The sequence below is a fragment of the Nycticebus coucang genome, chromosome 3, assembly GCF_027406575.1.
Source record: "Nycticebus coucang isolate mNycCou1 chromosome 3, mNycCou1.pri, whole genome shotgun sequence".
NCBI lineage: Eukaryota > Metazoa > Chordata > Mammalia > Primates > Lorisidae > Nycticebus > Nycticebus coucang.
In genome coordinates, this window is record NC_069782.1 from 134,137,910 (window position 1) to 134,152,717 (window position 14,808).

The window sequence follows — 14,808 nt, forward strand, 5'->3', positions numbered from 1 at the left end:
TGTGCACACCTTTATAGGTGGCTCCTCACACGCACACACACCCATGTATATCCGCTCAGATGTGCAGTCACACAGGGCAATAGTGAGTTCATTCACCACTGCTTATGTCCATGAGACATTAGGAATTGTGTGTTTTATCCCATTTACCTTGTCACATGTGAACACTGGAGGAGGCTATCACAGCCTTTCATCTGGCCGTGTCATCGTCCAAGAGCCCTGTCCTGAAGGTTTCCAGGGGTTTGGGGGCAGAGGGGTTCCAGGGTGTGTAATACTTCTTCACCTGACCTCTCTGCCTGCAATGAACTAGCTAGATCTTGTCTCTAGGGAAGAGAGCAGTCATAGCATCTATTAAATATTTAGGGGTTAATTGCTCCTATCAACCAAGAACTGCCTCCCCTTGCACAAGATGTCTAAAACCTAATTTTGCTGCTCTGTGAAAATTGGCAGAGGTGTAAGTAACCAGGGTGCCTCTGACAGATCAAAGTGTGACTATTTCCACTCAGGCTGTACTTCCTGGGGAATTAGAGCTTCAGAAACCTTCCTTCAAGCCCAAGCATAGTTGATGCTGTGTGTGATACCTTAAGCCTCACTCCTTTGCTGTCTGCTTGGTCAAATCATGAAACAAGGGAGAAAATCTTGTTCTTATATTGGAAAACAACTATGCCTGGCATCTCATGTCTCAGAAAAGGCTTGGCTATTTCTAGGAGCAGGCCTGGCAAGCCCAGAAACCTAGGCCATTGAGTTAAATAAAGTGCGTGCCCCACGACAGCAGTGGCCAGTACATTCACTGCCATGTAGTACACAGCTTGGTGTCTCTAACGGTACCCTGATATACAGTTGCCAGGATTCAAGTCCAAGTTTGCCCACTAATGAGCTCTGTAACTTGGGGAACTTTTACTTCACCTCTCTGTTTTAATTTCCTAGAGCTGATGTTTTAAAACAGCAGAAGTGTATTATTGTCTTTCAATTCTGAAGTCCAGTAGTTTGAAATCAAGGTATCTCCAGGTCACACGCCCTCTGGAGGCTCTAGGGTCCATCCGAATAAACCAGGATGACCCTCATCTTGAGTCCCTTAACATAATAGCATCTGCAAAGACCCTTTGGTCCAAATTAGCTTCCATTATAGATTTTGGGGTTAGGCTGTAGACATGTCTTTTTCGGGGTTCCACCATTTAATCCAAGTCCCTCTCATTTTCCCAGGGAGTAGCACAGAATGTACCTTTGCTGTAGCCACATTTTCTTCTTGTTCCTCAAACATACCAACCACACTTTTCCCTGGAGAATTTCCCCTCAGCTGGTCCCTCTTCCTACAGCCCCAGGTGTGCGCCCACAGTGGATACCTCATTTCCTTCCCCTCTTTGCTCACAGGTCACAGCTAATCTGTGAGGCCTTTCTCAAGATTCGATATTTCATCCCTTGGCTGCGTTTCCCTTCTCAGTGCTTCCCACTGCCTGGCATGCTAAATATTTACTTATTGATTTATTTATTGTCTACCAACACCCACTAACATCTAAGATTGTATCAAGAGGGATTTTTTTTTAATTCATTTTAATTCAGTGCTGTATTCTCAGCACCTAGAAGAGTATTTAGCACACAAGAGGTGCTTAATAAATGTTTGCTTAATGAATAAATTAATGAATAGGTTGTAAGGATTAAATAAAATAAATGTAAAAACACTTAGGCAGTGGCTCACATGTAGGAACTGCTTACTTAATTGTAATTATTAATGATTATTACAACCCTGTGTGCTTGTGTAGTTTTTCTTCCATTATTGACTTTGTGTTTAAGGAGCCATCGCTGCAAAGGTCTGTGTGAGTGAAGCTGTAGGGCACCCAGTGTGTGTGTTCTGTATTCTCTAGGAATCAGCAGAGCTCTCTGAGGATGAAGTCTGGAGTTTAGGAAGGGAAGCAGAGAGCTATTTAGAATGTTGTCCCTTATGCCTGTTGGGGGGAATTGGAATATCAACTTTTACCTAGTTGAAGACATTATTTAATAAAAAATCTTCTCTGAGATGGGTGCTGGAATGATGGGAGGAATGCAGGTTGGCTTACGACAAGTGGAAAAATGTCCTTACTGCAGGGCAAAGTTCAGAAAAGCCTGGTCTTCAGGAGAGAAGGGAGCCAAACTGGAGGCAGAGGGGGCAGCTGAGGACTGGGTCAGGGTGGGGAAACTGTGGGGACACGTATGGGTCACAGAAGGGGCCCCAACAAAGGGGGTTACTCAGAGTGTAGTTTACAGATAACAGGTCCTATATGGTGGACCTTTTGGGGATTAGGAAAGCTGGAGGATATTATGGGCTTTCCCTCTGGATCAATTTCATTTATGAATGTATTTTTGTGTTAGATTTCAGGAGATTTATGGAGCTGATAAATCCTGGCTTATAAAGCCCTGGATAAAGTATGACTGATGGAAGGGACTGCTCCTAAGCTCTGTGGGGCTTTCCCAGCTTGCAGGGGCCTGGCAGGGAGCCTTCTAACTTCTTACCATCTCCCCGACTCATTCCCTGAAGATCTGAATCTCCTGCCTTCTTTCCCTGTTCTGTTAATGATGATGTCTTTTACAGTTAGAGCCTGGAGCAGTATGATTTCCCTTCTTAATATAGTGTGCAGAGAAAAGAAACTGAATAAAACATGCATGCTTTCAAATTCATGATTTGGCCCAACATGCTTAACCAAGGTGAAATTGAATTTGGTGATTCTTCTTCAATGTTTTGTACAATGGAGAAGCCTGGGGCAGCAGCTGTCATGACAAGATGACACCTCCTGCTAGGTTATAGTGCAATATAATTATTTGCCTCATTGCATTAATAATTCAGAGGCCATCGACTTCTAAATAGACAGAAGACTGTTTAAAAGTGTTAAGTCATGCAGTGGTATCTGGCACTCTTGTGACATTCTTTTTGGAGCTTTGTGGTGCTATTATACAGGTGATAGCCAAGCACCAAGATGGCAGTATAAATTTGTCATTTACCATAACCATATCTTGGATCCCTTGGCCGAAGAACATTTCACATAATAGGATTTCAAGTTTAGAGAAAGAAAGTGGGAGGGATTGACTTTTCTTAAAGACCCAGGGCCTTCCCTGAGTAACCTAGGTGATAGACTGAGTTTAGGAACATTACCTTGCTCCCTGGATCTGATACTCAATCTCCAGTATCATAAGTCCACCCTTCAAAATGGAAACCACAGCTAGACAGAACCTTTATTTCTCCTCCATTCTCGCCAAAAAATAGGCCATTTCCAGGCACTTGCAGGCACTGTGGACTCAGAAGGAGATTCACTCTTGGTCATTTCCATGAGGTCTGCATGTGGTGCATGCCTTGGTGCCATCTTTATGCCACTCTGCATGTATAAGTGTGTGTATCTCCGATTCATTTGGTGGCAATCATGGTCCTAGATTAGCAAGGAAGAATGTTACTTTTCTCTGGAAGTGGAGACCCTGGAAAAGGTCAATTGAGCCACTGCTTGAAGTTGTTAAGGTTTTAGTTTTGAACATAAGTCATGGCCAGAATTTATGTTTCTGATTGGCGAAACACTTTGTAGGCTCAGTTCTATATGTCTTCAACATAAGCTCTTAGACTAATACACAATCATTACTATTTACTTTCTGTCTCAAAAAGATTTAAAGTACTCCTTTATGGAGGGATATGAGCTAGCGGACAAGGTCCAGTTTCCATAAGTCCATCCCAAACATTACTTTCCAGCAAAGGAAGGTCCCTGACTGGTCAGCTTCAGATCAAAACATAGCAGCAGAAGAACTGCAGGTGTGAGGTCTCCACAGGTGTGAGATCTTCGTAGGTGTGAAGTCTCCATAGATGTGAGGTCTCTGCAGGTGTGAAATCTCCATAGACATGAGGTCTCTATAGATGTAGGTCTCCAAAGCTGTGAGATCTCTGCAGGTGTGAGGTCTCTATAGGAATGAAGTTCTCCATGGGTGTGAGATCTTGGTAGGTGTGAGGTCTCCATAGGTATGAGGTTTCTATAGGTTCAAGGTCTCTGAAGGTGTGAGAGCTCTGCAGGTGTGAGGTTTCCATGGCAGCTTTCCTCTGGTGGGAGGTATCCATAGGTGTGAGGTCTCTGCAGGTATGAGATCTCCACAGGTGTGAGGTCTCCATAGATGTGAGATCTCTGCAAATGTGAGATCTCCATGGTAGCTTTCCTCTGGTGACTGAATTGAGGTCCTCACAGAGCTAAATGAACTTGTGGTTGTCTAGACACAAGAGGAAAAAGGAATCCTTTTAGAAGGATTTGTCCCCTTCATTAGTTGGACCTTGGTTCTTCACCCCTCTATCCTCTATGGCTTTCTTTTATCTACCCTGAGCCTCACAGCACAGGAGAGACACTGTGCTTTTAGACAACCAACCAGACTGCAGGGCCATTAGTTCGGCATTCCCGGCCTCAGGACTATAGATCACAGTGGTTTCAGAGCAGAGGGTTCCTGATAAAGGTTTTTCTGCAGTGCTAATCCTCAACTACATCCTGCTGCCCCTCCACCCTGGGTTTGAGGCCTCTCTGTTGCTCACACTGCATTCATGATTTCTTCTTAGCCCACGGCCTTTCAAGGGCAAGGTCCATGTGCCTCAATTGTCTGTGATCTGCAGTGCCTAGCACTTCAGCTACCTTAGTAAATATTTAGAGTAAGGGTTTAGAGACAAAATAAAAGTTTCCAGCAGCCCCAACCCAATGTCAGCACAAGCTCTTTCTTACCCCAGCCCTGTCCTTATATTGAGTTGTCTCAGTGTCCTGTCACTCAGGAATTCCGTTACTTTTTTTATCTGCTTCACAAGCTGTTATCTGGACCATTTATTTCTTCTCTAATTGTCCTGTCAGTGACAGGACCTTTCTTAGGGATGCTGCTTTTTTTTTTTTTTTAAATAAAAAATGGAGACCTTTTGCATTTATTAATTTTTTGTTTGCCAAGAAAACCCTGATAATAATTGCTAAGACTTCCCAGAAGTTATTAGTTTACAAAATTTAATGACACTCATGATTTATTTATGTGCTTCCCTCCCTCTACAGCTGCTCACCCCAATTCCTTAGTGGAATTCCTGCTGAATCTGAGTGAGTTAGTGGAAACAGAACTGCAGATTGGAATGACATTTTTTGGCTAGGCTGTTAATTAAAAGCTTTCCATCCCATCCGCTAGTCTCTTCATGTGTGAGGTCCCGAAGGCTGGACTGATATAGGCTGTGAAATCCCCCCTCTAGAACCAGGACCTTCTTCTATTTGCCTTCAGGGGTAATAAATCTGGTGGAAACTCCTGAATGGCTCATGAGCATTCAGTGGAATAGATATTAATTGAGGAGCCATATGTAAGCATCCCTGTGCTCATTGTGGGAAGATGCAGAGTATGTGATGATTACTGTTCTCAAGGAATGTTTAGTTCATTTGGAAGATCAGATTAATGCACACTGGAAACATGACAGCAGGCGTATGCAGGAATATACGTGAAGTGCAATGCATTCTACAAGGAGAGGCCCTGCTCTAGAAATACTTATATTTTTATTATTATCACCCTGCCTCATTCCATAAAAAATGCAAAACAATTTTTGGAATGAATCAGAGAAGAGATCAATATGGCACCTTTATTTTGTTTTGGTTTTTAATACATCACTTTCTATTTCTCCATGAGGATATGAGCCTCTTAAGGGGAAAGACTATTTCACATACTAATGGTTGCCATAGTTCTCAGAGACACCTGGTGACAGATGAGACTGCATGTGTGTAATGCATAAGGCGAGTCCTGGAGTCAGTTGCCTGCGTGTGAATGCAGCTCGACAGCTGGCTGACTGCACCTCCTGGAGCAGTGCTTGAATCTCTATGGGCCTCAGTTTACTAATCCATATCATAAAGTGATGAAAGGCCCATCTTATAGAGGTTTATGAGGATTTAGTGAGATGATGCATGGAATGCAAAATGTTGACACTCTAGTCAGTACTTAATAAAACAATGATTATATCTTCATAGACCCCTATATTCTTAGCCCAGCATCTCTAACCAGGCTCCAGAAGACAAAGGTGATGCTGTCTTTAGGAAGGTGGGGTGCAGAACACATTTAGACTTCTAGGCACATAATACCTGGAAACGATTCATTTCTGCTTGAGAATAACCCTACATCTTCTCCTTTATGTTCTCATCTGTGTTTGACGAAAGGTGAAGGTTAATGTATTTCCTGGTTTTTATATACTAGGTGATGGTGATGACATCTGGGTACAGGATGCAAAGTGCAATCTAATTTTCAATTTCCTCAGTGTAGTGTTGTGTTAACTCATTCTTTACTGTTTTTCTTGTCATAAAGATTTTGGGGAAATCTAAGCCCCTTGAACAAGAGCTTTGTTGCCTGCCAATTGGAATGGAAGGCAGGGTGGGGCCATGCATGTTTATCAGACTTGGTGTATCCTCAGAATTACTTGTGGAATATGTAAAAATTCTAGATTTCTGAGCACTTTCCAAAAGACTCTGCTAAGGCTAGGTACTACTCAGAAATTTATAATGTTGACAGCTCCCTGGTTGATTCTGACCTCAGGTAGGATTGGGGAACTCCTGAACTTAGAGGACACTTGGGTCCTGGGTCCATTTCTGTTATTAATTAATTAGCTTACACATACATCCCTCTGGTTTCTTATAAATAAAGATATTATATGAAATGATTTCACAGATCCCTTTCTTCTAGGAGTCCATAGTCTCTCCAGCTTGGGAAGTCAAACCAGAAGCACACACAGGATTTATGATACCCAGTAGGTACCTTTTCTGAGCTAACACTGATCCAGAGCATAGCCACTCTCCTTAAAAACAGCTGGTGGGGAAGTTGCAATCCATGTGTCAATAAAATTACATCCTCTGCTAACTTACTGTTCACTGACGGATATTATCCAGTTGGCGGGCATTAGCCAGAACACCTGTCCAAACTACTTAGTTTAAATTCATTAAACATCACTTAATCTATGAAAGTCTTTGTTCTGAAAAGAAAAAAAAAAACTATAATGAGAAATGAGGTTGTTCTAAATATTGGGCTGTCAGACATCTTACTTTGCTAGAGAATGGAGAAACGAGAATACAAGGGAAGCAGATCTGGATTACAGATTTAATGTTCTCCCATTTATTATGAGGAAGAGGAATTCTTTTTATGGCCTAATTTTTTTCTTCCACTAGGCAGGACCACAACATGCATAAATCTTGATTTTTTGTCCAGTGGCTGAGAGAATGTAAGACTTTTGTATGGATTGTGTCTGTTGATTGTTATCTTATGTCGTTTTTCCTTTCCTCCAAATGCAGTGCCATTTTATCACAATCATAAATAACCCCACCACTTGGAAAAAGGGTATGAAATGCCTCCCATCCTTTTCCACAGCCTGAGCTCCCTCTCCTTTTCTTGGAAGTGGGCTCGTTAGTCCTCTAATGATGCTAATAAGTGAACAGGTTCAGACAGTCTATGCTAAAATAACATTTATAAATGGATACATTTCCCTACTCTCCAAGGTAGACCTTAATTTATTTCCCTGCCAGATGTCCATGTGTGTAAAACTATGATAGGTGGGACCTTGGAATGTGGTTTGAAGCCAAAAAAAAAGAAAGGCTCTGTGTGAATTAATATGTTTCCTATCTATTTTCAAGTTTATAGGAGAGTGGATTTTACGTACCCCATTCCTACTTGTATATAATGACTATAAAGATTAGGTAGTCAAACTTTCATCATTACTTCTCATCATTTGGTGGCCAATTACTTTATTAGACATAGACTATAAATATCATTATGAGGCTTCTGGCAGCTTCCCTAGACCAAACACCACTGCCCCAAATATTACTTGGGGAGAAATAAACTGGTGGAAAGGCTTTTCCTCTTTGTCTGTGAAGTTTCTTTATAGGAATGGTAGAACTTACAGAGAAAGCATTTGATATCTTGCTTTTGCTTTCAAATGTTTCATGTCCAAGTTAAAGCTGAAGTCAAGTCTTATAAAAGATATGATTTATCTTTTAAGAGATTCCCCCATTCACTGCTATGAATCCTGTGGATCACTTTATATGATTTTTAGACATTGTCTACACGAATGTGTGCCACTTCTCAGGTTTTGAGGAGGAATGTGAGGTTGGTGTAATTGAACACTCCATTTCACAGATGGATGCCTGAGGGTCCCTAGAAGGTTGGTAGGAAGCTATTTCAGTTCTGGGATCCAAATCTAGGGCTTCCAATTTACATCATACCCTTGTCCTCGCTGGCATATTAGTAACCATACTTCCGTGGTCTTTGTAGATTGGTAACTATTCATATTTCCTAAGAGATCTGTCACCTAGGGATTACCTTGGGGACTAGGAATGGGCTTCCTTGGATATTTGTCTAAGTGATTTTCAATTCAGATAGATTATGAGAATTGCCTGGGAAATTTAAGAAAAGTCAGTTTCTTGAGCCTAATTTCAAACCTACTGAATCAATGTCTGGGGTCAAGATCTGGGAGCTTATAGATTTAAAGAGCTCCCCTGTTGATTCTCATGTGCCACAGATCTTAGAGATGTCATGGCCATCTTTGCTTCCAAAAGGTCTGTAATTTGTTTTGGGTATCCTCACCCCCGGCATACCACTTTCCATCTACATGCTTTCCTTAAATCTGGCTCAGAGTAATGAGCACAGTCATTCATGTGAAAATCCATCGGTGCACACTTATCTCTATAAATGACAACCATTAAGGTTAATAATTGGGCATGCTCTGGCACCTAATAATTAGCTCATATTCTGTCAGCATCAGGTCCATTTAATTGGGCAATTAACATTGATGTTAGAGAGTGGTGCTACCAGAGAGTGGTCATAGGTGCTGAGATAAAGCTAGCAGCCAGAAATCTAGGCTCCCAGGGGGATCAGAGAGCCCCCAGACTAGAAATGGTTTTCAGGGAACTTTAGAAGCCTTTCTATTCATAAGTGGGTTTTTAGATTCAAGTAACATTGCTATTTTAAGCACGATGTAGGATTTGTTAGAAGAGTACTGGGAAGGCTCAACAATTGGAGGAAGAGATGAACACAAAAACTGTAGGAATGACAAAATTCTAGGCATCTCCCAGAATCACAGCAGCTGTATGTTATGGCTCTGGCAGGCTCTGTCTGCCACTAGATGGCAACTGTCTTCTCTGCGGTTTAAATTCCTGGGATCACTTGTAATTCTACACCATTGGGATTAGGTGTGCTGATTGGTGGTGTTGAGTGTTACCTGGTGAGTGGGCATCAGGCACCAGGCTTTACTGGCTACTAAACTGAGATAAAGGTCAGACATCAACATTTTGAAAATGCAGAGTAGTCCTAGGGACATTAGTTCTCTTGTAATAGTTGGCAGAGAATAGAGGAAGTGATGTGGCTTCTTAATGTTATTCCATGTTATTCCTTAATATGTGCTGTCTGTAAAGATATGGTTGGGGATGAGGGATTATGACAGTGCAAACTGAAGAATATGGAATTGGACCTAATTTTTATTTACTCTGAAACTTTGATACTTTTATATATGGTGAGAGATAGAGGTCCTGTTTCATTCTTTTTATTAAATCATAGCTGTGTACATTGATATGATCATGGGGCATCATTCACTAGCTTCACAGACCGTTTGACACACTTTCATTACACTGGTTAAGATAGCCTTCCTGACATTCTCTGTTACTGTGCCAAGACACTTACATTCCACATTTACCAAGTTTCACATATACCCTTGTTAAGATGCACCGCTGGTGTAATCCCACCAATCCCCTTCCCTCTACCCACCTTCCCCCACCCTCCCCTCCCTTTCCCCCTTCCCCCTATTCTTAGGTTGTAACTAGCTATAAAAATTTTATAAGAAAAACTAGGGAAACCTCTTCTAGACATTGACCTAGGCAAAGAATTTATGACTAATACCCCAAAGGAAAATTCAGCAATAAATAAATAAATGAAGACTTGATTAAATTGAAAAGCTCTGCCCAGCAAAGGAAGTAATCAACAGAGTAAGCAGACCACCTACCAATGGGAGAAAATATTCACAAGTTCTGTATCTGATGAAGACTAGTGTCAAGAATCTATAAAGAACTTACACAAATCATCAAGATAAAAACAAAAAATCCCATTAAAAAGTGGGCAAAAGACATGAGAAATTTTTCAAAAGAAGATATACATATGTCCAAAAAACACATGAAAAATGCTCAGTGTCACTAGCCATCAGGGAAGTATGAAGAATCCTCAAAGAGCTGAAAGTAGACCTTACATTTGACCCCTCAATCCCATTATTAAGTATATACTCAGAAGAATAAAAAATCACTTTACTATAAGGACATTGGCACTAGAATGTTTATTGCAGCTCAATTCACAATCACCAAGATGTAGAATCAACCCAACTCAATCTTATCCATCAACACCTGAATGGATTAATAAAGTGTATATGTATACCATGGAATACGGTTTAGCCATAAAATGATGGTAACTTTACATCTTTTGTATTAACTTAGATTAAATTGAAAAACATTTTTCTTAGTAAAGTATCACAAGAATAGAAAAGCAAATATCTAATGTACTCAATAGTAATATGAAATCAACAGAAAAACAACTAGGTGCCCACAGGAAAGAAAAACATAATTAAATTCAAGTGGCAGGGGTGGGGGAAGAGGCAAGAGAGGAGAGATGGGAACAGGGAGGGGGATTGCTTTGCTCTGACCTAATGGGCACAATGTAAGGGTACACAGCATACCTCTTTGGTGAAGGGCTGAACTACAACTTGAACTTTGCCTGACAAATGCAAACAGTATAACCTAACCATTTGTATCTTCATGTTAATCTGAAATAAAAATAAAAAATAAAAATAGATAAAATGAGAGCAAGAACTCACCACACTCCACAAAGGCGAGTACCCATTAAGATGCCACCTTACTGCTATCAGAATGGCCATTATTTAAATAGGCCAGGTGTGGTGGCTCATGCCTATAATGGGAGGCTGAGGTGGGTGGATAGCTTGAGCTCACAAGTTCAAGACTAGCCTCTCACAAGTTCAAGACTAGCCTGAGCTAGGCAAAAGCAAGGCCCAATCTTTACTAAAAATAGAAAAACTGGGGCAAAAGGATCACTTCAACCCAAGAGTTGGAGGTTGTTGTGAGCTATGACACCACGGCACTGTACCTAGGGCAACAGCTTGAGACTCTGACGAACAAACAAACAAAGAAACAAAAAAGTCAAAAAATACTGGGTACTAGTGTGGATGCAGAGAGAAACGAAGGCATGAAGGCTTATACCCCGTTGGTGGGACTGCAAATTAGTATATCCTTTATGGAAAACTGTATGGAGATTCCTCAAAGAACTAAATTAAATGTAGACATACCATTCAACACAGGAATCTCACTACTGGGTATCTATCCAAAGGAAAATAAATCAGTTTATCAGAAAGAAACCTGTGCTCAAATGTTTTATTGCAGCACAATTCACAGTGGGATCAACCTAAGTGCCCATCAGTTCATGAGTGGATAAAGAAAACGTGTTCTATAAATACCATAGAGTACTACTGAGCCATAAAAAGGAATGAAATGATGTCTTTTGCAGCAACTTGGGTGGAACTGGGGAGCATTATCCTAAGTGAAGTATCTCAGGAATGGAAAAAGAAAGACCCCATGTACTCACAGATAATTAGAAGCTAAACAATGGCACACATGGGCACAATGGGACATAAAGAACATTGGAAACCAAGGAGGGGGAGACTCAGGGTGAGGAGTGAAATTTGCCTACTGAATATAACAAAGGCTATTCTGATGATGGACACACTGAAAGTCCTGACATCAGCATTATATAAGGCATCCATGTAGCAAAAACATTTGTACTTCCCTTAGTATTTTGAAATTAAAAAAAAAGAAACTTTGGTAGTTTGCTTTGGTATCCCTGAATCTGTCTGAATTCTCTAAGACCTGAACATTGAGATGATTTATAAGATTTTATCTTGTCAGCAAGGAAGAAACAGTTTCCTGAGTTTTTCTTTTTTCTGTGTATTTAAATTTTGTGTAATAATTTCAGTAATAAAAATACTTTTCCCAAAGCTTGAAGAATGAAGAATACTGTTAAAAAATACCAGCCATCTAAATCCCATTCAAAATCCTTGTTAAGTTTTGGCATTTGCATACCTGTACATTTTTTTAACCTATGCATTATTATATAATTGAGATACTCGTGTATAAAGAATTTTGTTTTCTATTTTCATGTAATGTTTGACTAAACCTTCTTTATGCTATTCAAAATGTTTTGCAACCATAATTTTAATGTTTGCATAATAGTGTATTACATTGTTCCATAATTTACTTCACTATTCCTCTATTTTTAGAGATTTAGATTGTTTTACAGTGTTTCACTGTTTTAAACATGTTCTGATGCATAACTGGATACATAAATCTTTGTTTTTGTCTGCATTTTAGATTTTTTTTTCTTAAGATAGACTCCTAGAGGAAGTCTAATATTTTAGCATACATTGTCAAGTTGATTATGAGAAATGTACGTTTCTGTAACTCTTATACTGGAAAAGCTGAACTCTGAAGTTAGAAAACTTAACACAGGGCGGCGCCTGTGGCTCAGTCGGTAAGGCGCCGGCCCCATATACAGAGGGTGGCAGGTTCAAACCCGGCCCCGGCCAAACTGTAAACAAAAAATAGCCGGGCATTGTGGTGGGCGCCTGTAGTCCCAGCTATTCAGGAGGCTGAGGCAAGAGAATCGCTTAAGCCCAGGAGTTGGAGGTTGCTGTGAGCTGTGTGAGGCCACGGCACTCTACCGAGGGCCATGAAGTGAGACTGTCTCTACAAAAAAAAAAAAAAAAAAAAAGAAAACTTAACACAGTTTTCAGTGTGTATTACTGTGTGGTATGTATATTACACACATTCGTGCATTCACATGATTTGTGGTAATTTGTATGCCATACACAGAAGCGCTGTGACATTACTGGAATACGAGTTAGGTAATGCAAACCTGGAAAGACACATCTCCAGACTTGAAGAAGGATGTGCATGTTCCCTCTGCTGACAGTATCCAGGCCCATTATATTTGATAAAATGAATACAATAACCACCACCACAACAATAATAATACTTGCTGAGCACTAATTATGTGCTGGGCACCGATGACATGCATATATTTAACTCATCCTTATAGTAAACTAGATAGGTAAATACTATTATCCCTCTTATAGCTGAGCAATCTGAGGGCCAGAGGGTATAAGTAACTTTACTGAAGCCACGTTCTCAGGAGATGGTAGAATTGTGATTTGGATCTGTGCCCGCTGGTGCTAGAGCCTTTCAACTTGACCCTACCTTGGATAGTTTCTGAGTAAGTCCTGGCCTGGGTTGGAAGTTGCCATTGGGGTTCCCCGTAGTCTGTGATTTGCAGTCCCCTTCATGCAAAACCCTTGCGCAATATACCTCACTGAAGGATGAGGACCCTGATGCAGTTCCTCCTTGGTTAGACCCATAAGTCCGTCAAATGCACTGTCTGTTATGGTGTCATGAAAAGGAGGTCACCGGGAGGGTCCAGTCTCTTTTTTCCTTTAAAAATTTGGAATAGGACTGTACTTCCCCTCACTCCTCTTAATAACCCCTGAAGACTTGTCAAATAGGAACTTACTGTTCTGTACCTGTCTGACCTGTTACCTGTTCCTGCTTACTGTACACTCTTGTGAGTCTGCATGCAGAGAGGTTAGAAGCATGCACACTGGCCGCTACCACCTGGGTTTAATCCCCAGCTCTGCCACTTTCTAGCTGTGAGCTTTGGGCAATAACTCTCTGGGCCTCATTTTCTCATCTCCAAAGTTTGACTGATGGTAATACCCAGTAGCTCAGGGGACACCCTGAGTTAATAACAATGAAATGTTAGGGACAGGTGCTCTTTCTACAAGGGTTGGCCTCCATTTCTGTCAGGATTTCACTGCCATTTGTCCTAATTCCTCAAGATTTCAGTAAGAGCTCATGCATGCCAGGGCTCATTTCCACGTTTTCCAGTCACAAGCAACACATGCCTCCCCTGTGCTGTCTCCAGTCAAGTACTCCCTGAAGTGGTTGGAGGGAAAGCATGGAGAAAGCGAATCTGCAGAACCCCAGCCAGGGGAGGATCAGAGGTGGGCCGCATGACACAAGACCACAAACTATGTGGCTTCAACAGTAGAAGGTACTGTCTCAGAGTTCTCGAGGCCAGGGCCCAAGATCAAGGTATTAGAAGTGTTTTTTCCTTCTAAGCATGCCTCTCTCTGGCTTCTGATGGTTTGCTGGCAATCTTCAGCATACCTTGGCTTGTAGACTCACCACCTTATCTCTTCCTTCATTTTCTTATGATGTTCTCCCTTTGATCCTGTGTGTGTTTAGATTTCCCCTCTATAAAGTTACCAGCCATATTGAATCAGTGGCCCGTCTTGCTCCAGTATTCCTCATCTTAACTAATACTTCTGCAACAACTTCGTTCCTAAAGATGGTCGTGTTTTGTGATACTAATGTGAGGTGAATTTTGGGGGAAGTGCACTTCAAATATGACATGGGGGACATGCCCATAGCTGAGGATGAAGGATAGAGGAGTTAACCAGAAGCTAAAGATTTGGAGACAAGAGGAAGAAAGATTCCAGGCAGGTCTGTGCAGAGGTCCTGTGGCACATGAGAGCTTGGCTTTTCAAGGAGCCTGAGTAAGGCAGTGAGCAAAGAGAGAGTGGGTCACAGCAGTATGAGGAGGTAGTAGAGGACAAGCCCTGTGGAGTCTTGTCAACTATCTTAAGCAGTTTGGGTTTCACTTTGGGTTCAATGGGAAAGGATTGTAAGCAGAGAAGACATCATTTAATGAATGTAAGACATCATTTAA

The 14,808-nt window shown here is 41.2% G+C and overlaps 1 protein-coding gene across 1 annotated transcript in view; it reads left to right on the forward strand.

Annotated features, from left to right (window-relative positions):
* SORCS3 (sortilin related VPS10 domain containing receptor 3) overlaps nucleotides 1–14,808 on the forward strand; it is a 632,023-nt gene that overhangs the window by 195,353 nt on the left and 421,862 nt on the right. The window lies entirely within an intron of this gene.